The sequence below is a fragment of the Camellia sinensis genome, chromosome 12 (genome assembly GCF_055761805.1).
Source record: "Camellia sinensis isolate YWXY chromosome 12, ASM5576180v1, whole genome shotgun sequence".
NCBI lineage: Eukaryota > Viridiplantae > Streptophyta > Magnoliopsida > Ericales > Theaceae > Camellia > Camellia sinensis.
In genome coordinates, this window is record NC_138972.1 from 82,411,487 (window position 1) to 82,435,873 (window position 24,387).

At 33.6% G+C, this 24,387-nt stretch overlaps 1 long non-coding RNA gene across 1 annotated transcript in view; it reads right to left on the reverse strand.

Moving 5' to 3' along the window:
* Window positions 1-23,009, reverse strand: part of LOC114317141 (uncharacterized) — a 29,945-nt gene extending 6,936 nt beyond the window's left edge. The window contains exons 1-3 of the long non-coding RNA XR_014346694.1: window positions 22,887-23,009; window positions 15,593-15,673; window positions 15,293-15,383 (exon numbers count right to left, since the gene is read on the reverse strand). This is a non-coding gene — a long non-coding RNA (uncharacterized LOC114317141). The remainder of the gene's footprint in view (window positions 1-15,292; window positions 15,384-15,592; window positions 15,674-22,886) is intronic.
* Window positions 23,010-24,387: the final 1,378 nt, after the last annotated feature.

Genomic DNA, 24,387 nt, shown 5'->3' on the forward strand with positions numbered 1-24,387 from the left:
GATACTTTATTTTTCTCTGCTAAGGAGGAAGGTAAGATACGTAATCTACTTATGCTTTTAAGGATCTTTGAAGTTGTATCTAGCCTTAAGGTCAATTTTTCTAAGAGCAGTGTTGTGGGAATTAGTCTTGAGTGTAGTTACGAGCGTCGTTTGGCAGACATGTTGGGTTGTCTCATTGAGAGGTTCCCTCTTAAGTATTTCGGACTTCCATTGGGTGGTAATCCTAGACCAGAGGCCTTCTGGGATCCAGTCCTCGTTAAGATTGGGAAAAGATTGGAGGGCTGGAAACGAGCATTGTTGTCAAAGGGTGGGAGATACACTTTGGTACAGTCAGTGTTGAGTTGTGTTCCTATTTATTTTTTGTCCCTTTTCAAGATACCGGTCCGTTTTGCAAGGCAAATTGAGAAACTTTTGAGAGATTTCCTTTGGGAAGGATGTGATGAGGGTAAGCGGGATCATTTAGTTAGATTGGAGGTTGTTTCTCTTCCTCATCATAAAGGGGGTCTTGCTATTGGGAACATTGTTGCTAGAAACATTGCCCTCTTGAGCAAATGGTTGTGGAGATTTTCCGAGGAAAGCGAGTCCTTATGGGGTTCTATCATTAAAAGCAAGTATGGAATTCAAGCTAATGGTAGAGATTCTATTGTGGTTAGTAGGGGCAGTTGCCGTTCTCCTTGGAAGTCTATCTCTCGATTGTATCCAATTGTGTCTCAGTTTTTCTCTATGAAAGTGGGTGATGGGGCTAGTATACGTTTTTGGGAGGATGTTTGGATAAGGGATACATCTTTTGATAAAGCTTTTCCACTTTTATATCGATTGGTTCAAGCTCATAATGTTTCAATTGAGTCGGTGGCACGTTCTCATGTGGCACCAATATCTTGGAATTTCAACTTCCTTAGAAATCTTAGTGATAGAGAGTCTCTTGAGTTGACATCCTTGTTGACGTTGGTTGGTGGGGTTTCCTCAGCATCATATCCTGATAAAAGGGTGTGGAATATCAGCTCTTCAGGGGTTTTTTCTTGTAAATCCTTGTTTGATAATCTCATTGATAAGTCATCCGTTCCTCTGTTTCCTCTTCACATGAAAATTTGAAAAGCGGGTGTCCCTCATAAAGTAAAGTTTTTCATGTGGTCCTTAGCTCATAGAGGTGTTATGACCAATGATCTATTCCAAAGGAGAAGGCCAAATCACCATCTTTGCCCTCAATGGTGTGTGATGTGCAAGAGGAGTTCGGAATCAGCAGATCACCTCTTTCTCCATTGCTCGGTGGCTATTCAGTTATGGCAGCGTCTATTTGGCTTGTGCGATGTTAAATGGGTTGCTCTATGAGATTGCACACATATGCTTCTTGTTAAGTTTGATGGGTTCGGCGGATCTAAGCGAGCCAAGTCATTGTGGTCTTGTATTGTTAGTGCTATTTTCTGGATAATATGGCTGGAGAGAAATACACGGATCTTTGATGGAAAGGAGGCTGATGTAGTTTCGTTGTGGGATAGGGCTGGATTTTTGGCATCTTTTTGGGCCTTTGTGTCTCCTCCTTTTAGGGGAATCCCTCTTTTCTTGATTTCTAGGGATTGGGCTGCTGTTTGTAACCCTTAGTGTTTGGGTTTGCTTGTTTTTTCTCTTTTTATGATAGCTGTGTTTTACTTTCATCATGTTCCTTTTCTCTGTATGAGGATTTCTCGTCCTCCTTTCTTTCTTCTCTAATAAAATAAATTTCGTTGTTGTTTCAAAAAAAAAGTATTTTATGAAGATCCTGAAAAAACAAAAATATCTATATATATTATTGGGTAATTGTTTGTGATTTGTTTTCTTGTACCACACAAATTTTCTTTTAAAGGATTAGTTATATTAGTGAGTTCTTTACCTTGTAAAGGTATTTTGAGTACGAGCAATTTAATTTTATTTTTATTTTTATTAAATTGATAATAATCTTCTGCTCAAATTTCGTTTCTCAAGGAAATTTTTTTTATAGTCAACTATATTTGTGAGGATTGTGGCCAATCAATTATTTGTTTGGTCTTAATATTTTTCAAAGCTTAGTTATTGCCCATATAAATATATTTCACACTACAGGAAATATAGAATTTAACGACGTTTATTTAACGGCGTTTTTTTAAACGTCACTGTTTTTAACATTTAACGACGTTTTATAAACGTCGCATTTTATTTTGACTAAAACGGTACCGTTTAAGGAATTGAAGTCGTTTTTTGAATGCCTTCACATGTGTTAGAATAATATATATGTTTTTCCTCGCTCTCTCTCTTATAGTCTCTGAGAATCAGGACCCTTCTCTCTCTCTCTCTCTCTCTCTCTCTCTCTCTCTCTCTCTCTTCAAGCCTCATTTTGAATCTGGGAAACCTTCAGTCTCAGAGAAACCAATCCCGCAAATCTCTCATTCACCCGATCGCTCGCTCTCTCCCTAAACCCTTCAGTCTCAGAGATTACGATTCAACCTTCTTCAGCTCGATTTCATCTCAGATCCAATCTCAGAGTGATTTCGATTTCGAAGTTCTCTCTCTCTCTCTCGATTTCGAAGCTCCACCGCCACCACATCTGCATCGTTGACTAAGGTAAGCACCACCGTCTACAATCTCAATTTCGTATTCTCTCTCTCTCTTGCTCTCTCTCTCTCTCTCTCTCTCTCAAGCTTTTCTTTCCGTCGATTGTTCTCCTAGGGTTTACATATGTTTAAGATTTGAGATATGAGATTTGAGATTTCTTTTTCAAAAACATATGTTTCAGATCTGAGATTTCTCATTCAAAAATATGTTTGAGATTTGAGATTTCTTATTCAAAAACACATGTTTCAGATCTGAGATTTCTCATTCAAAAATATTTGTTTGAGATTTGAAATGAAAGAAATTTACCAACTGTAAATTAGGCAGATTGTAGGAAGAACTTGTGAAATTAGAAATTTACCAGATCTGGAATGAAAGAAAGGGATAATTTGTAGGAAGTACTTGTGAAATAGCCCTCATTCACCAACAGTAAAAGATGTAATTATTAAATAAAAAACAGAGCCTAATATGTAATTAGGCAAATTGTAAGGAGATATTGTTAATTTACCCTTAAATTTATTTATTGGAAAATGAGCAAATTAATCAGGAGCACTAGAAAATGCTCACAAATATTAAGCATACTTTAGAATACATTTGAGAGCCCTTTCAAGATAATTAGCACTGTTACAAGCCACAACCAAAACTGGAGCCTAGTGATTCAGAAAAGAGGGATGCATATGTGATGACTTTTAGACAGAAAAATAAATAAATAAATTAGAAGAATTAAAATGATAACATTATAACTATAAAATTACAAACAAAAAAGCACAAATGAAAAATGTGCAGGGGAATAATGTAATAGCCTAAGAATTTGAGCCAAGTTTTTCAAATGTGTTGAACAACTACACCTCAAATGGTGTTTTTTTTATATGCTTAGAAGCCGTTTACTTGGTTCGTTTACTTTGTTCTCAAGGGAAAAAAAAACAAGTGAATTGAGTTCATGTGAAGCAAGTGGTGTTTTTTTTGTTATCAAGTTTTGACTTATTGACAATGTCTATTTTGTAGCTTATATGCTTAGAAGCCGTTTACTTGGTTCTTTTTCCATTTTTCATATTTTTTGTACAATGCCTTTTCTTTTCTTTTTAATAGATGTTAATGTACACTATAACAAAAACATACTTTAGTGGCACTACACTAGTGGCATATTTTTAGAAAATGCCACAAAAAATGATATTTAGTGGCACGTTTTTGAAAAATGCCACAAAACGACAAACATAAAAGGCTCTAGTGACATTTCAATGAACAAGTGTCACAAAACTACAACAAAAACATACTTTAGTGGCACTACACTAGTGGCATATTTTTAGAAAATGCCACAAAAATGATATTTAGTGGCACGTTTTTGAAAAATGCCACAAAACGACAAACATAAAAGGCTCTAGTGACATTTCAATGAACAAGTGTCACAACACTACAACAAAAACATATTTTAGTGACACCATACTAGTGGCATGTTCTTAAAAAATGTCACAAAAAGAATATTTGGTGGCATTTTTTAGAAAAATGTCATAGAGCCACAAACATACAAGGCTCTAGTGGCATTTCAATTAAAAAAAGTGTTACTTCACTACAACAAAAATGTCACTACAAAAACTTTTTATGAATATTTGCAATGGCATTTTTTAAAAAATGTCAGGACACTAGGTAGGTGCAAATTACTTTTTATGGCACTTAGGTGAAAAGTGTCATAAACAAATATTTTATAGCATTTTGAAAAATGCCACTAAGCCAAAAACTTTCCAAGCTTATAATGACATTTTTGAAAAAATAAAAAATGCCAATATATTTTCTAAATTTTTAAAATGCAGTAAATGATTTAAAATAAATGAATTAAACTCAATATACACTACAGGAAAAAGCATATTCGGTGACTAAATTTATTGACCAAAAAAATTTGGTCGCTGAAAGCCAAAACAGCATTAGTTGCCAAAAGTAAAGCTTTTTGGCGACTAAACAATTTTAGTAGCCAAAAGTCTACAATTGGCGACTAAAACTAAGTTTGGTCGCTGATTATATGGGTTTTAGTGACTAAAAAATTTTTAGTAGCCCAAAGTAAAGCTTTTTGGCGACTAAAAAATTTAGTGGCGAAAAGTCTACAATTGGTGACTAAAAATAAGTTTGGTCGCTGATTATATGGGTTTTACCGACTAAAAAAATTTTAGTAGCCAAAAGTAAAGCTTTTTGGTGCCAAAAAAAATTTTAGTAGCCAAAAGTCTACAATTGGCGACTAAAAAATAAATTTAGTCGCCAAAAGTGGTCATTTTTAGCGCGGGAGAACTAAAATCCTAAGGCGGGAATAAAATTTTTTGGTGACCAAAATTTTGGTAGCTGAAAGTGCATCTTCGGCGACCAAATCCGATTTTGGTCGACAAAAGTTAAGTTTTTTAGCAACTAAAAAACAATTAGTAGCCAAAAGTATAGAATTGGCGACTAAAAAATATTTTTAGCCGCCAAAAGTAGTCTTTTTTTATTTTGGTAGTAAATAGTTTATTTTACATAAATTATGTTCAACAAAATAATTATGTTTATACATATACTTTTATATTAATATGGATGTATGCACTATATAAATAATATATGTTGCATATATAATCATGTGGTTCTATAGAGGTGTAGTGGGAAGAGTGTGGTGTATAAGGTTTATGGTGCGGAAGGTTGGCGGTTCGAGTCTCCGCAAGAGCGGATCAAATTGTTCTACAACGAATTATTGTCATGAATGGTACTTGATAGCGTCACGAATAGTGTCTACCATGACATTAAAGTGTCACTAAAAAGTTTTAGTCTTGATGGTGTAATGACACTTACAAGTGTCACTAACTCTTTTTTTAATGGCGCTTGATAGTGCCACAAATAATATCTACCATGACATTAAAATGTCGTTGAAAGTTTTCAGCCATGATGATGCAGTGACACTTGCAAGTATCTACCGTGGCACTCGTATCTACCGTGGCACCGATAGAAGTGGCACTTGTTCAAAATGCCACAAGACCAAAAAATGTCATTAGAAGAATAGTTTTGTGGCACTTTCAAATGTCACTAAACTAAGAAAATGTTGTAGTGGTAATTGGAGTTGCAAATATTTCACTTATTAATGGATCCATTCTCATTGGGATTTTTTGTCAAACGGGTGTTAATAGGAGTAATAATAGTAATAGTTGTGAATGTAATAATCTTTTGGAAGACAATGAAGCATTAAGATTCAGTCTCCAAATCTCTTTATTCTAATGTATATTTAGTTGTACGAATGTCTTCAGATTTTCTATTTCTCAATATTATATGATTGAAAATATATTAGAACAAATGGACACAACAAAAATTTGCTGGCCTAGTTTGGCGTTCAGTTCAAGACATCTTAATTGCTATTACATCTATGTGTGTGTATTCATTTGAGGACTTGATGGGTAATACATGCAGTTGCAGTGTTGGTGTTTGCATTTAATTATTGTCTGGGATAAATTTTAGGGGAATATTGTACCTATAAATATATAAGTTTCCAAATGAAATTTTGTTGATGGATACTATAATTCCTTATTGGTACAATTATTTTACTTACATCACTGTAGAAAAGTTGGCTCGAACTTTGGAGGCAAAAGACATTTCTGTTACTTATTCTGCATACTTGTTAATAGTGTTAGTAATTTTCAAATTCAGGCATCAACCTTTTGTTTTCTTAGTTATTCTTTCATAAAATTATGTACAGTTTTGTTATTTCTAATCTGGTCTACAATTTCCCTCCCCTATAAGCAATAAAATTGTGAGTGTAATGAAGCTTGCGTCACATAGTTACATGGTTACATGGCTATTCACATGAATGGAATTTGTAGTGAAGCCTGCCTCACATAGTTACATGGTTGCTTGCACATTGAAGAAGAGGAGAATAGAGGTACAAGATGAACAAGGATTGCTCCTACCAAAACGCTCTCAATAATGGCCATGACCATGACGACACACACTGCCAAACGTGCAGTTTGTGGGTGCCCTGCCCCGAGTTCATTTGAGACCCTTGTGTTGTTTGAGGGAAATAGAGAGTATGAATCTATGGTGACAAACAATACCGAAAAATTTGAGAAATTGCCCAAAATTTGAAACCTTAGTATGAATAAGGGAAGCCACAAAATTCAAACAAGTATAACAGACCTCACTACATTACTGAGTCCATATGGGATCATCCAAACTGTTGAAGCTGTGTTGAGGCTGTGGATTAAACTTATATTAGTAATGGATGATAATTTTTAAGATTTAATTCAAGAAACCCACTAAAGTTCCAAAAAGAAAATTATGCAATCCTAACCAGATAGATAGCACCGAGGTTTCTAACTGAGGATTAGGAAGAAGACCAGATAGCAGAACCCATCATTTCAAATGACCACATTTCCAAGCTGTTCAAGAAAGTATCAATCATGAATTTTCATTACATAAAATCCAGGAGTCCTACTTATTGATAATTATGTGCCTACAAATTTGTACCTTTTATACCATGTTATTCGTTTGATTTCACTATTTAGTTGGAAACTGTCTTGCCTTCATCAGTCTGCAAATATCCTATATGATTAATGTATAGATTTTCATTCTTCTTGACTGTTCTTCTTCTTTTCTTGTTAGCATTTTATGTCTTTCAGAAGAAAAAAATGCCTAACAATTGACAACATGTGTACAGGAAGTTCTCTTTGGGAGATTGATACCCTCCTTCATGTCTACCGCCCACCTGTTTCAAGGTGCAAGCTTTAACCTGATCATCTCTGCCTCCTCTCTTGAATATTTGTATACATCAATGTGTGTCTGTTGAATTGTTGAATTGCTCAATAAAAATATATTGTTGAATTGTTGAAAGCTGGTCATGGCTAAGTAGATTGGATGGGAAGATGATGTGAAACTGAGTTTCTTATGCCATATAAAGGACTTCCAAGAAATTGTACTTGCAAAGATCCCCTTTCCTAACCCCATGAATAGATTTGATCTGTTAGGTTCTTTTTTGAACTGAAAGAAACTTCTACATTAATTTTCATACGACAATTTGGATTGATAGGACACAATATTGGGCCAAAAAAGATGATAGTTCAACAAAAATTTAACTGTAATTGTGAATCAATATTCTGGAAACACATATTAGATCACAGAGCTTGTTAATTATTATATTGACACTGCAGAAATTAATGTATCACTGGTATGATGTATCTGAAATCAGTTGGGCCATATCTCTAATAAAGACAAAAAATGATTAAATCAGAAGTTAGTAGTTGACTTGCTTCTCTTACTGTCTTTATTCTCTTATGGTGTTGGCTTATGGTGAATTCTATCACCGAATTAAGCACCAGCTGTTACCACTAGATAGGTCAGATCATTGTCTGTTATGCAAAACTTGAGAATAATTATTCTGTAAGGTAAGCTGCTCCGTTGGCTACTCTTGATTGCTGTAGGTAAAATTGTGGGATTCGTCAAGCAACCAACCATTACGTGTTGCATCTAATAATCGAATAGCTGTATTTGATTTCTTTGAGATTATCCTTTTATTTTTGCTCTGAATCTTATTGTTCAAGCTGACTCCAAAATTAAGATTTTGTGGAGATAATTGGGGATTTTTTTGATAATATAGGTTGAGCTGATTACCTGAAATAGATTTCAATGGAACCTTTGTGATAATCTAGATTTCAATAGCTTAAATATTTAGGGCTGCAGGTTGTCATAATCTCTTATTATGTCAATCTTTGTGATATTCTTGCTTGCTTCTTATTTTCCCTTAAATGTCCTTGTTTTTTTTGGAATGTAAATCATTCATGATTCTAAATTCTCATTCATGCTTCTACTAAATATATTTGAATTTGCTATCTTAAAATTAATGCAGAGATTAGAACATGGACATATATCTTCTATCAATATGGATCCTGTAAGAGGGATGGCAGAAATGTTTTCAATGCACCCAGATGAACATGTGACTTGGTTGGTTGAATGCTGCAAGTTTTCAGAGCTGTCAAATACATTTTTCCTCTTTTTTTTGTTGCAGTCATTCATGACCCCTAATATTGGTACACTTCTCTCTCTCTCTCTCTCTCTCTCTCTCTCTCTGTGTTGTGTGTGTGTTGGTTAGTGCTGCCTAGCAATAGTTCTGCTTATGTTCAAAGACATTTTCCCACTTGGTTTTGTTGCAGTTATTTGTTGCAGTTATTTATATTGTTTTTTTATTAAAAGGTTCTTCTGTTTTCTATACTGTTAGTGAAGTGATATATGCGGGAATACTATATTTAGCTGCTGACGGGAAATTCATGCTTTTTGCAATTGCTATGCTTTTTTTTGCTTCATCAATTATCTTTTAGCATTTTATCATGCTTATCTATTTCTATTGCATTTGCATTGAGATTACAAAGTTGCTGATGCTGATCTTTTCTTTTTTCCTTGTCAGACATTGGTCAATTTAATGCATTGTATGATGCTTGCTATCCAGTTCTGAAAACTGAGTGGAATGTGTTAAAGTATGTTATTTGCTATGCTTCTAGCATATATTAGCATTTATATGCTAATATAGGGGGAGTGTGCATGATAACTATGTTATTTGCTATGCTTCTAGCATATATTAGCATCAGAACTTCATGAGATATCAGAAAGCTCTGTGGCTGTGTTGGCTGCATTTAGTCGGGGATTTGAAAACTCGATTGTAGTGTTGTTCTTATCACAAGTGTGCCAAGGTAGTCGAGTGGCTGCGCTATTGCTCAGGACTTCAACCCCTGCAGTTGTCATTTTCTTTTCTTCTTCCCTGCTTCCACAACCTGACTGTGTCAACCCATATAGTAATTAGTTGAGTTGAGAGCTCCAGAGATGGTGAAATATACAGGGAAGACTCAATGGCTGAAACATTTCCAAGAGGAAATATTAGTTTGTCTTTTCCCTGGTGAGATTTTTCAAAAAGAATATTTGGAAAATTGGGGAAAAGTTAAGTTCATCTCTTTTCTTTTTCTTAACTCAATTGTGACATTGACGTAGCCGTAGGTGTAACAATTCAATCGCAACTATTCAGCTAATTTTCAGAGTTCAAGAATGAGAGTGTGAACCCTGCTCTATTTCTATTAATTTAACAATTCACGAATTTGCAGAAATGTTAACTGACAATTGTGAACCCTGCTCTATTTCTAATGGTGCCAGTCAACTCTCTTAAATCGTTCAAGGACAAAAACCGGCGTATTTGCGGAAAACCGCAAATACGCCGGTTTTTGTCCTTGAACAATTTAAGAGAGTTGGTTTGAACTATAAACTGACTTAAATAAGACAAGATTGTTGTTAAAACAGAAGCAATTGAATGTTTTGTTTAAGTATGTTGCTAATATTACCTTTCTGTTATATTTACCTTTTGTGTTTACATGTCAACTTTTTTAAATTTAATCCAGGGAAGGCCTTTCTAGAATTTCAATTTTATGTGAATATTAAATAAACTTAATATTTTTATTGTTCTATTAGTTTAATTATGTCAGATGTTTTTCCTAGGTAAAGATTGTATTCTCTTTGTATTTTATTTCTTTAAAAGAAAAAGAAGAAATAAATATTTGTAATTCCACATTGTATAGCATCACCTTTTTATATGTGCATGTGTTTGACCATGAAATGCTGCACCAGTTTTACCACCCTAAGGGATATGAGTTAACCATTGGGTAGAAAGTTCTGTCATCTTCTTCTTCGAGGACTGTTTTCATGTCAATTGAGAGAATTAAATAATCAATGATATCTTCTAGGATAATGTAAAGCTCCTCACTCATTTGTATTTATTTCTTTTGAAGGTTTGGTAGAGGGAACTGGAAGCTCATCTTAAATTCAGATCGTGACGTATTTGAAGAGAGAACCGAGGTGAGAATTTTTTATGGTTGTGCCTTTTTTCTGCTTTAATATTATTTTTCTTTATGTTAACATAAGGGCTTCTTTTGTTTAGGTTGATTTGAAGGACAAGTGGATAAATATGATACATTACTGACTCTTAAAAAAAGAAGATGGTCTGCAGTTTGTATTATAGCTGAGGTATGTCGCCCCGACCCTCCAAGTTCATTGGAGAGAGGTTGTTAAAATACAAGGGGTTGGCTATAAACTCTTTACTTATCTAAAAAATGGCTTTAGAAACTTTTGTATTGAATAGTTGCTATCATATTTTGTAGATGTAGTTAATGCTCTAACAAGCTAAGGTTTGTAGGGTAACCGAAAGGACGGTTCTTGCATGTTGATTGATTCGTCATAGTTTTCTACTCTACTTGATGGGTCTTCAAAAAGGAAAAAGAAAATATTGATTGCTTGAATACAATGTTGGTGCATCAGATTTCTTCTTCTTCTTCTACTACTATTATTATTTATTTATAATTTATAATTTATAATTTTTTTTTTTGAACTTTCTACCAAATGTGTTATGTGATGGATAGATGAGAGTGTAATCATGTTACTAATCGGTATAGTAACATGTCAAGAGCTTCATTATTTTATTTTTAATTTTGTTTTCAAACTTAGTTTATTTATTATTTTAATAAACATCAATTATTAGTTCTTAATAATTGTTTATGACAGGTATTTTTTTTAATCATATAAAATTAGCACAACATTAAAAATAAAAAAAATAAAAATAAAGGCTAAGGCGGCGTTTTTTGAACGTCACTATATTCTTACCCCAACGGTTAGATTTTTAAAATGTATAAATGTCTTTAACGGCGTTTCCAAAACGTCGCTATATGTCACAGGGCGTCAGAGTACAATTAGGTAGGACATTTGGCGGCGTTTTTAAAAACGCCGCCTATAATAATATAACGACGTTTTTCAAACGCCATAAAGCTATAGCGACGGCCGCGTCATCGGCGTTTGGTACTAAACGTCACAAAATGAATTAGCGACGTTTTTAATACTTATAGCGGCGTTTTTAAAACGCTGCTAAAAGTCAATTTTCCAACAGTGTCATTTATAGGAACATGGAAGAGAAATTTGAAGTCTTCCCTAAATCCTTGGTTTCAACTTTTTTTTTTTCCCGGCAAACAAAAAAAATAAGTTCATTAAAAAAAAAAGTACAACAGTCCTAAATCAGAGGGAAAAGCATACAGATAAAAAAACCTCCCAGAAAACAACTAACAAGGGCAGCGCCACCCCTTCAATAGGGTATGCAATTGAATAATCTAAAATATATTTTTTTAATAAATTAGTAATATATATGTCAAAACAGTCCAATTATGAATACCCTGTCCCACTACATTGATGTTGAACACCCACCCCACCTCATTGAATATCCAATTCATAACCCACTAACTCTTAAAACAATAATGTTAGGATAATCATTGTTTCTTATCATAATTTCTTATCACCTTATGTGTCAACATTATATTAGTTTAATGAGTCTTCCCCACTTATGCTTGTTACAAATGTTAATACATGAGATGATAAACAAAACATGGAAAAAAAATATGATAATTAACACTCTTAAAAAGAAAAAAACATATATGGTTAAGTTTCTAATATATACAGATTCTTCTTTGCTTTTGTTTCTTCTCTCCAACATAATAATACAGAACATATATATTCATGTATTTTATTCCTTATCTAAAAAGTGTATGCCAATTCATGTTCAAAATTAATAGATTGATCAAAAACGTTTGGGTAGTGGCTTTTTTAGTGCTTTGGTTTTGACTAAAATATGAGGTGAAAAAATATGTTTGGAAAAGACTTTTTGACTTTTTACGAAAAACATGCAAAAAATAAAGTGAATGGGAATTCTTTGTGGAGGATGCCTTATCCTCATCTATTTTTTGTCCATTAAGAAATTTCTTTGTTTTGATCCCAAAAAAAAAAAGAAAAAAGAAAGTAAAGTGAATGAGAAGGAATCTTTAACTTCTTTATATGAGTTGAAAACTTTTCGGCATTTTAATAGCTTTTTGGCTTTTTTTAGTAACTTTTTGGCTTTTTTTAATAACTTTTTGACTTTTTGACTAAAATAGCACCTTGTACAAAAAAAAGTCAGATTTCATCCCATTCACTCTACTTTTTGCATGTTTTTCAGTAAAAAGCCAAGAAGTTCTTCCCAACCATATTGGTTTTTTTCACCTAACATTTTAGCCAAAATGCCACTTCCCAAACGGGCTCAATTTATAACTTGTTCCACAAATTAACCATAGAGGTAGACTGTATGAGAAAAAAATATCATCTTATCATGCTCGTGATAAAGACAAAATATATTTATAATAAAAGTTCATGTATCTACATTTTATATATTTTTTTGAAACAATGGCAACAATATATTATAAATTTTTTAATTTGTGATTTGGAATGCGGATCTGGTGGATCATTTGCTTATTCATTTAGATGTTTATTGCTACGAATTTTGGTTTGGTTTGGGTTCAGCCAAGTTCGGCTTTGGCGGTGTTGCAAGGTTGGGTTGGGGGGGAAGGTTGGGAAAAGACGTCGGAAGGCATGGATGCTTGCGGGGCATTGTTTGGTGTGGTTGATATGGTTGGAGTGGAATAGGCGTATTTTTCATGATGTGTCTCGGTCCACTCTGTGGTTGGAGTGTCAGTTACTCACTGTGCTTCATAGTTGGGTTACGGTTATGGTTATGGTAGATTCAGATCTGTTGGCTTTTGTAAATTTTGCAGAGGAATTGATTAGTTAGAGCATCTCCAACGTTGTATCCTTTTTTTCACCAAATTTGAGTAAAAATTCTATCTAATATCCGGCGCTCCAACAAAGGATTTTGGTCTGTCATCAAAACACCGGTCGGCCAGGAGAACAACTGGGCGAATGTCCGGCCGATCGACCGGCCAATGTAAATGTCAATCAATTCTGAAATAATTTGTTATGGGAATTTTTCAATTAAGCGGATGACCGGGTGAACATCTAGCCGGTCATCCAGTGATGCAAATCCAATGACTATGAACAATCAAATGATGAAAGGTCCTAGTCGTCCTCAATTTGGTGAAAGATTTATCACATCCTCAATTTGATAATGATCTGATGAAAGGATTGGAGCAGCAAAAATGATGGTTTTTCATCAAATTTAAATTTGATAAAGAATTGAAGATGCAATGGAGATGGTCTTAGGCATTGTGCTATTTCAGGCTACCTTTTTGTATTCTTTACGTTGTCTTGATACTTTTCTAATAAAATTTGTTTATTTATCAACAAAAAAAAAAAAAAAGAGTCTAATATACTACAATATACTACAAATTTTTTTAATTTAGATAGTTCAAATTTTTTAATGTCTACCTTAAAAAAATTCCTGGAATCACCACTGCATACTAACAGAGACAAAACTAATACCCATCCTAAACCCCAAAACTCTAATACACAGTTTTGAATTCCTAAGACCATCTCCAATCCTTCGTCAAATGCTTCATCAAATTTAAATTTGATGAAAAATTGATTAAAACTGTGCTCCAACCGTTTCATCAAATCGATATCAAATGACGAGAGAATTAAATTTTTCATCAAATTAAGGGAGCTTTTGACCTTTCATCAAACTTTGTAGCTGGCCATTGGGCCAGACGTCCACCCGGACAACCAGACTTTCTTCATCAGAATGTCAAATTTAACTCATGATTGAATGTCCGCCCGGACATCCTCCCGGTCATCCCCCAGGACAACCGAACTTATAACAAAATTTGATGAAAATTTTAAATTTACCATTGGAGTGCATCATATCAAATCAAACTTTTCATCAAATTTTTACTCAAATTTGGTGAAGGATTGGAGATGCTCCAACCTATTTCAATGCTCAATGATAATGTCATTCACAAAATAATCCTTCAACCCTTTAAAACCCTTGACCCAATGTGCAGGTTACACTGAATTGTTATGAGTAAGCCAAATGCTCCATAATAATGCTTAGTTGTTTCAGTTGTTCTGCCATATATTTTTAAGTGTTGTAATGGAATGTTTAAATGGCATGTGATATGTCACAGTTATGATCTTATATAAGGTTAGAGCATTCCAATAGATGAACTAATGAGTTTGTTAGTGTCAGCTCCTAAATCAGTTAGCAAGCAAGAGAGAGAAGAAGGAGGGGACAAGCCTGACAGAAAAGTACCACAGCAGAACATTTTTTAAAATTTTCTTTTGTCCTTTCTATACATATATAATACATGTATGCATTATATTATTTACTAACACACATCATTGGAGCACCCCGTTCACTCTCTAAATTAACAAACAATTAACACACAAAATTCGGTTCCCACTTTTCACCAATTAACACACAATCTAAACCATCCCACCATGGATGCTTTACTTAACATTACAACAGAAGTACGAGAACACTAGGTATGCATTTTATAGCTGTTTATACATGGGTTTGAAATGACTACTAAGTAATAGGCAGTGGTGTATAATTATTTAAAAGGTTGTCACTTAAGATATATGTATATATGTATTAGAAGTCATATATACATGAGAAGGGTAGCACTCACTGCATGTGCACTTTATACATGAAATTCGGTGCATTTGTTTTGTCTTAATAACTGATTATCTTTCTTTAAAAATAAAATAAAAAAGATTGTCTATGAAATATCTTCCATCATATACCTACTAATTCCTTTCTCTATTCAATTATCATACCAAGTGTAATTAGTTGGGCACTAGCCAAAATTATATCTCACATACATACATACATACATACATAATATAAGATGCATTTATATACTGTTTCAGAGAAAAAGAATCGGAAAAGCAAACATGCCATATACAACCAACATATAATTATATGATGCAAAGAAACCATGCAAAAACACACCTTATGAAAAGAGGCTCCTTTGTTCTTTTTTTTTTCCCTTCCACTCCAAAATCCAAAGGAGCTTCAAAACTTCTACATTTTATTGAAGGACCTAGGGAGAGAAAGAACCCACAAACACGTCACTCGTGAGTTAAAATTAAGGCGCCTTGATTAATCACTTTTAATGGAATAATTTTTAAAAAAACATTGAATTATTACTGATCAATTGGGTCAAGTTAAATTTATAGGGATTATTCAGGGTGAGACATGAGCACTGAAACAACAACCTGAAGTTGTTTTTTGGAATCATTAAAAACTTACCATTGTACCAAGTAAATGTAAGCTGCAGTTGGTCCTCTGGAACTATCTAATAATTTTCCAAAGATGACTTGAAGCTTTAAACTGTAGGGGAAAAAATACATGAAAATTTGATGTGATATATATATATATATATGCTATATTTTAAAATTGATATTAACTAATAACCACAATATTCTCTCATCTTAATTTTGCAAAATTACAATGTTCTCAGTATTAACAGTTCCGCATTGAGAGTTGAGAAAAGGGTGACAGAAATTTGATATCACAATTCAAACCGCCATCTTCATCATCCTTAAACCTATTCAAATAGAAATTAGCTTAGTCAATAAAACACATGAAAAAAACCTATACCTGTATATATGCATGTACGCGGAGAAAAAGAGAGACGGAAAGGGGACAACATCTTGGAATTGAAGTTGCTCAATTTGCAAAATCCAGAATGGAGGTAATTACAAAGCAAACTACTTCATACAAAACACCCATCAAAATTCAACTATGAAAATAGAAATGTACCTGGAACAGGCATGTATGTGATGTATATATCGTTCAGTATATATATATATATATAGGTATATTTTAATTTGGGTATAGAAATCTTTTTTCATGGTAAGGACACGGTCACCCAAACATTTTTTTTATATGGGAAAATTTTTAAATTTTAAAAATATATAAATAATAAAATCTATACAACTTCAATTTTGAGTGAACACCACCTGGTCTTCTGCCTTCATAGTTGTCAAATCGACAATCACATTGTGAATCAAAATCCTAATCTTGTGAATAATGAATCAAATCAAATCGAGAATTGTTAAGATTCAGTACAAACTATTAAAAATTATGTTAAACAATTCTATATACAAAAAAATAAATAAATAAAAATTGATTTTAGCATGTTTTATAAAATAGTTTTTATATAAGAACATGATTACACCATCTAATTGGGAATAAATTGCCCTCATAACAAGAGGTGTGTCTAAATCCCACCAACCATAAAATTATTCAAAAATAATAATATAATCTTTCTTAACATTAAAAAAAATAAACCTAGAAACTTTTTATAGAGTATAATAATAATAAAGAACTTGGTAGAATTTTTTATTGTAAGACCTAAAATACTTTAAAAAGTGTGAATGTGTGTTCATTGTTCAAAATTTTTTTTAAAAAAAAAAATAAAAAATACATGTATATATACATGTATGTAGAGAAAAAAAAGAGACAGAAGGGGACAACATCTTGGAATTGAAATTGCTCAATTTGTAAAATCTAGTAAAAGAGAGATTGAGAGTTAATTACGAAGCAAACTACTCCATATGGAACACCCATCAAAATTCAAATATGAAACTTCAATAGAGATGTACCTGCATGATGTATGTGACGTATTTATCATTACATGTATATATATAGGTATATTTTAGTTTGGTTATAGAAGTCATTTTTCATGGTAAGGACATGGTCACCCAAATAGTTTTCTTTATTTATTTTAGATGGGAAACTTGGTGGTGGTGGAAGGAAGAGATTCAAGCAGTAGTTAAGGCAAAGAAAGAGCACTTTAAAAAGTGGCAGAAGAATAGAACTGAGGAAAACCTTAAGAACTATAGATTGGCTAATAAGGAGGTCAAAAAAGTAGTGAGAGAGGCTAAGTTGAAAACTTATGATGACCTATACACTAGACTAGATAGTAAAGAAGAAGAGAAGAGGATATACAAACTTGCTAAGATATGGGAGATGAAAACAAGAGATTATAATCAAGTTAAGTGCATCAAAAGTGAGGATTCTAAGGTATTGGTGAAGGATAAAGAGATTAAGGAAAGATGGAAGAACTATTTTGATAAGCTATTAAATGAGGAACATGGATGTAGGCCAATAGGGGAAGAAATGACTAGTAATATGATAAACCAAGACTATAGATTTTATTGTAGGATCAGGAACTTTGAAGTGGAGATTGCACTTAAGAAGATGAAATCAAATAAGGCTTTAGGACCCGATGATATCCCGATTGAAGCTTGGAAGTGCTTAGGTAAAAAGGGGGTTGCTTGGTTGACTAGGTTGTTTAGCAAAATTTTGTTGACTAGGAATCTGCCAGATGAGTGGAGGAAGAGTATTTTAGTGCCAATATATAAGAATAAAGGAGATGTCTAGAATTGTAACAACTATAGAGGAATCAAGCTAATGTGCCATATAATGAAAGTGTGGGAGAGGGTGATGGAATGCCGATTATGAGATATAACAGAGGTGTCAGAGAATCAATTTGGGTTTATGCCCGACAGGTCAACAATGGAAGCGATTTATCTTTTGAGGAGAGTAATAGAAAAGTATAGAGAAAAGAAAAGAGCCATTCATATGGTGTTTATCGACCTTGAGAAAGCATATGATAGAGTGCCCCGAGATATAATATGGTGGGTGTTAGAGAAGAAAATGGTGACAAAAGGTTACATTGATGTGATTAGGGACATGTATAAATGGGTGGTGACTACTATTAGATCGCTTGCTGGAGAGACAAATGAATTTCCTATCACTGTTGGGTTACACCAAGGGTCTACCTTCAGCCCTTACCTTTTTGCTTTAGTTATGGATGAGTTGACAAGAAATATTCAGGACGACATGTCATGGTGTATGCTTTTTGCAGACGATATCGTGCTAGTGGATGAGATTAGAGAAGGAGTTAATTCAAAGTTGGAGATTTGGAGAAAAGCTCTTGAATCTAAAGGTTTCCGAATAAGTAGAAATAAGACAAAGTACATGGAGTGTAAATTTAGTAACAGTAACAATAAAAACAGAGGAGAAGTGAAGATTGAGAACCAAGAATTGCCTAAGAGTGAACATTTTCGTTATTTGGGGAATCACAACAGCGGGGGAGATTAATGCGGATTTGGCCTATAGGATTAAGGCGGGATGGTGTAAGTGGAGAAGTGCGTTTGGGATACTGTGCGATAAACGAATACCTACTAGACTAAAAGGTAAGTTCTATAGAATGGTTATTAGACCAGCGATATTGTATGGGACGGAGTGTTGGGCAACCAAGAAACAACAAGTAGATAAGATAAGTGTGGCTGAGATGAGGATGCTAAGGTGGATGTGTAACAAAACTAGACAAGACAGAATTAAGAATGAGTGTATTTGGGAATGGGTAGGAGTAGCATCGATAGAAGATAAGTTGAGAGAGAATCGATTGAGATGGTTTGGTCACATTCAACGGAGACCAACAGAAGTAGTAGTGAAGAGATGCGATGCTATGACGGTAGAGGGGAGTGTTAGGGGACGGGGTAGGCCTAGATTAACGTTGGCTAACGTTGTAAATAGAGATACGGATCTATTTAATTTGACTAACGAAATGGCCTTTGATAGGGCCGCGTGGAGAAGAACGATTCATGTAGCCGACTCCATTTTATGGGACTTAAGGCTTGGTTTGGTATATATATATGACTACACAACTTTAAATTTAAGTGAACACCCATGGGTCTTCTGCCTTCATATGTTAATATATATAGTGTTTCTAAGAGTTAAGTGGGAGCAAGTTTGATGACAGAAAGCTAAGGACCAGGTTTCACAATAGTATAACAAAATAATGTTGTGATTGAGATACTCAATGTTGCCTCTATTAAGGTTATTTTGTAACATATCCCGTGGTATTTCTTCAATTAGTTGGAAGAGCTAAGCAAATAGGTACATTGACAAGTCCATATGTCATGCACTGTAATGATGATAAATTTACATGTTTTGGTCCAATGCGTATATCATTTTAAGGTGTATAAATGGTCCCTTAAGCTGTTATTATTTACCTAACTACATCTATGCATTAGTATCATTATTAGTAGGTAGAATACATGGAAAATGATCTTGAACTGTCAGTATAGATTGTTGGACAGTTACAACTGAAATTTGTATAGACGATAATGGTCAATGCTATACAAATTTTATTTTACCATCAATGCATTATACGATGTGTTATGTGAACATTTCAAGATTCACAGTTGATTTAGGCAAATCTTGAGTTTGGGAAAATATTCATGCTAGAATGAGATTATTGTATCATTGTTGCACTTAATTATCTACACAGTTTATTCATGAATGTTTTATGGATGTAAAAGTGTTAGCTATTAAAGAGAATATTGGTATATATACATACCAGAAGTATTACTATACACAGCCCTCAAAAGGAGCATATGGTATACACCTAAAGTTTGAACCACAATGGTTCATAACTTCTACCAATTTAGATCATAACAAAACCAAATTGGTTCATAACAAACACACCACAAAAGCCTCATAACCAAGACCACTTCGGTTCATAACAAAACACCACCAAACCTCATAACCAAAGCCAATTTGGTGGATAAACATGCGAGAAGTGTTACTATATACACTCCCTCAAAAGGGGCATATTTGAGCCACAATTTTTCATAACTTCTACCGATTTAGATCATAATAAAACCAAATTGGTTCCTAACAAAAACACCACAAAAACCTCATAATCAAGACCACTTTGGTTCATAACAAAACACCACAAAATCTCATAACCAAAGCCACTTTGGTTCATAACCAAACACTACAAAGTCTCATAACTAAAACCAATTTGAGTCATAACCAAAAACACCACAAACATCTCATAACCAACCACCACCTGTGTTACATGGACTCTTCTATTTTCCCCACAATACTCATGTCCATCGAATATGACATGTGTAAAGGTGTGAGATATGTGTCCGTCACTCATACCCAATTTAGACACTTAGATCCTTTAATTTGTGACAATATATGAGAAGAAAAAACTCACATTTGCTAGTAAAACAATAATTTTAGCCTCTCACATGAATTAGATATAGAAATTTCATATTTTTTCTAAATCATATTCAATTTCTATATAATTTACAACATTTCATCTGAGAATATTATATAATATGCAATTTATGTGTATATGACGCGTCCCCGCACCCATATCCAATTTTGGATACGTATCCCAAGATTCAAAGATTTAAATTTATGAAGATCTAATGCTTAGATACACACCCACATCCGATACGTGTACCCGAGTCCATGTGAGCACCACAAATCAAGTTCACCACAAATTTGACCACCACAAAACTCTGTAACCAATCACCAATATGATTTATAACTAAGACCACAAATCTTTATAACTAGAATGTATGGTCACTACAACATTTTTGGATTTTATGAACTAAATTTTTTTCCCTAAAAGTAAAATCTTTGCTATAAAAAAAGTAGGACACCAATTTCTGCTGTCGCGAGAGTTGTCGCTAAAAGGTTGTCCCAAAAAGTCAAAAAAAGGACTTTCAGCGACAATTTTGAAATTGTCCCTAATAAATGCACTTTTGGGAGCCAAATAATTTGGTGCAAAAAAGGTTTACTTTTTTAGATTAAATAAATAAATAAATTGATCTCAAAAGGGTAGTAGTTCATTACTAAATATCCAATTTTGTCACTAAAATATAATAATGACACTTTTGGCAACTATAATATTTCGTCCCTAAAAAGTGATTGTCACTGAATTTGTCTCTAAAATCTTAATTGGTTGTAGTGGCTACACCTTTTGAGGAGGTATGTATTGTAGAATTTTCCTATACAAAAAGTTTGTATGGTTTAAATGACATTTATTTATCCATTATCTTAAGTTCAGTTAATGTTTTTTAAGTTATGGCATTTATTGTGTTATCTTATGGTATACTTTGTCAGTGCTAGGATTATCATAGTTTGGTGATTTCATGACTACATAATGTGCATCTTAGGTAGAGTCCAAGCCACTATCACTTCGGAGACCATATTGGACAAGGCCTGAAGTTTTGAAAGGCATAGAAGGTGCTATGGGTGAGTTTCATCAATGTCAAATTTATTATGGATAAGGTCAGGACTAGCCACCACGAAGATCTCCAAGAATGGACAAAGTAGTTCATTTGGTCATCTTGGTTAACCAGCATCAGAGACGGTTGACTAGGAGTTTCATGTCACTGGAAACAACCAAATATGTTGGTTGATCAAGCCAGAATCAAGTCCATAGACTGTTGACAAGACCCACATGTGGACCAGCCATGTGTAAGTGTGGGTCAACCCATGATGAGATCCAAAGTATGGTAAAACTCTGTAGTGGAGTCTGGATTGCTCATTTGGGTTTCAAAGCTAAAACTCCATATGTTTGTGGGCTAACCATGGCACGTGATGCACCAGCCCATAGAGGCGAGTTTTGAAGATAATTACCTATTGGACTAGATGTTATTTGGGGTTCTTTAAATGCTAACACATCTCTACTTGGTATTACCTTTTGAGAAATAGCTCTTGAAGTGTTCTACATCTGATATACACTGTAAATCAAATTTTCTATAGATTTTCTATCTTATGTGAGTGTCAGTTTGAGAGAACTTCATAGCACCTTGGAAGTCTTGCGAGTGAGCTGGAGAGCTTGCTTCGTTGGAAGTCTTGGGAATTCTCTTTGAAGGTATATTTTTCATCCTAGTGCAATACATTTGAAGGTATATTTTTCATCCTAGTGCAATACATCTTAGGTTGTAGCCTTTGCACACTTTCTCTAAGTGTGTCCCGTAGACTTTTGGAAGTAATTAGTAAGCTTCCTAAGTGTTTTGTAGGTTTGTGTGTTGGAAGTTGGTATTGGGTTGATCCAAGAAAACCCTATTGTTTGTATTTCCTTTTTTTATTAATCTATAAAAGTTTTCGGTTGTCTTAATGAAGAACCTATCAGTGTAAAGGTTTTAGGTTGTCCTAGTGAAAAACTATCAGTGTAAAGGTTTTGGGGATCCACCAAATTGATTTCTATGCGACTATGTTTCGAGAAAAAAAAATTATCATCTTCTTTTAGGAATAGAGGATTTCAAGTTCATTTTCTTTTGTGCTATGTTTGGTTTGTGGATTTAGGAAGGAATTTAGAAAGCGAATGGAAAAAAGTGCGTGAAACACAGATAAAATATAGTTACATTTCATTTACATTTTATCTACGTTTTCTCTTTCCCTGTCCAAATTGCTCCCCAAATCCATGAACGCATTTCTCCATGACTATTTTTTTTTAATTAAAATAAAAATCGTCAATCAAAAACACTAATTTTAGCACAAATCAAAATCCCTAAATTTCGAGCAAATCAACATAAATAAAAAATCCTAATTTATGAACACCACCATCCCTAATTTTAGCATAAATAACAATAAATCAAAACCCTTAATTTTAGCAAATCAAAACCCATCACTTCAAGCACAAATAAACCATAAATCAACATATCCATTTTTATTTGAGAGAAGGAAAAAATAATAAAAAAAAGATTAGAGAGAGTACTTTTAAACAGTGGTGACTATAGGTAGAGACAACTGGAGCCCCAAATTCAACCAAAATTTTTGCCTCCACTCTCCAATGTATGTCTGCATTTTCATTGAATCAAAACAATCAAGTTAAATGAAATGTAAAAGAAGCCCTAATCAGAATAAGAATACTGAGATTATAAATATGTTTACCTTGGAGAGAGAAGGACGAGAGTCGTGTCGTCGTCGGTGTGTTAATTAAAATCAATGTTCGTAAAATTTGTTTTTTTTTTTAAATTATTAGTTTGATTTATTTGTTAATAGGGTTTGGCTTTGGTTCAGTCCAAGATCGGACTAGATCATACTGTTGGGCCCGTGGGAGTCTACTAAGGGTTTCGTTTTGATAATTCGAACCGTTCAATGTGTATAACTCGTCGAATACTATACGTTTGTAAATAATCACATTGATCGGATTTCGATAACTATGTGATCAAAACAGTTTTTGTCAACCGTTAATTTTTTCACCGTTCATTTTTTTATACAAAACTGATTTAATCACATAACTATTGATATCCGATCAACGTGATTTTTTTAAATATATAGTATTCGATGAGTTCTACACATTGAACGGTTCGGATTATCAAAACGGGACTCATGCTGGGCCTCCACGGACCCAACAGCACGATCCAGTCCGATCTTAGACTGGACCAAAGCCAGACCCTTGTTAATATTAATCGGTGCTCGTAAAATTGTATTTTTTTATAATAATTATTGGTTTGATTTATCGTTAATATAATCAGTGTCCGTAAGTATTAAAGTGTATATAAATCTCTCTTTAGCTAAGTGTTTTAAGAGTTGTTGGTTTGATTTATTTATTTGTTGTCTTCATTTTGTGTGTGTTTAAAAAAGAAAAATCAGTGTTCTTAAATTTATGTGTGTGTTTAAAAAAATTAGTGTTTATTTGTTTGATGTCTTCATTTTGTATGTGGACTGTAAGTGTATATTGTTAATTATAATCAGTGTTCGTAAAATTTGTTTTTTTTAAGAAAATTATTGGTTTGATTTATTTGTTAATATAATCAATGTTCATAAATTTCAGTACAACAAAAAAAATTTTTGGCGACGCTTTTTAGCAACCAAACTGAAATTAGTCGCCAATTTTACATTATCGACGACAATATAATTGTTTGTCGCCAAAAGTACACTATTGGCTACGAGTTAATATTTTTAGTCGCCAAAAGGTTTGGCGCCAACTTAATTTTTTGGGCGGGAGCGCCAAAAATATTTTCACGGCCAAATGAACATATAGCGACGAAATTTTGGTCGCCGATTGTAAAGTTTTGGCGACGGAAATGAAATAGTCGCGGAAAAGATGAACGGTACTTATGGCGACAGAAGAATTTTGTCGCTAATAAATTAGCAAACGAAGCTACGTCGTTTTGCATTTTTCAATTTTTTTTTTTTTTTAAGAGACTGGACTGACCTTTTTACTGAATAAACACACCCAAGCCTCATTTCATTGTATTCAGAGGAAAACG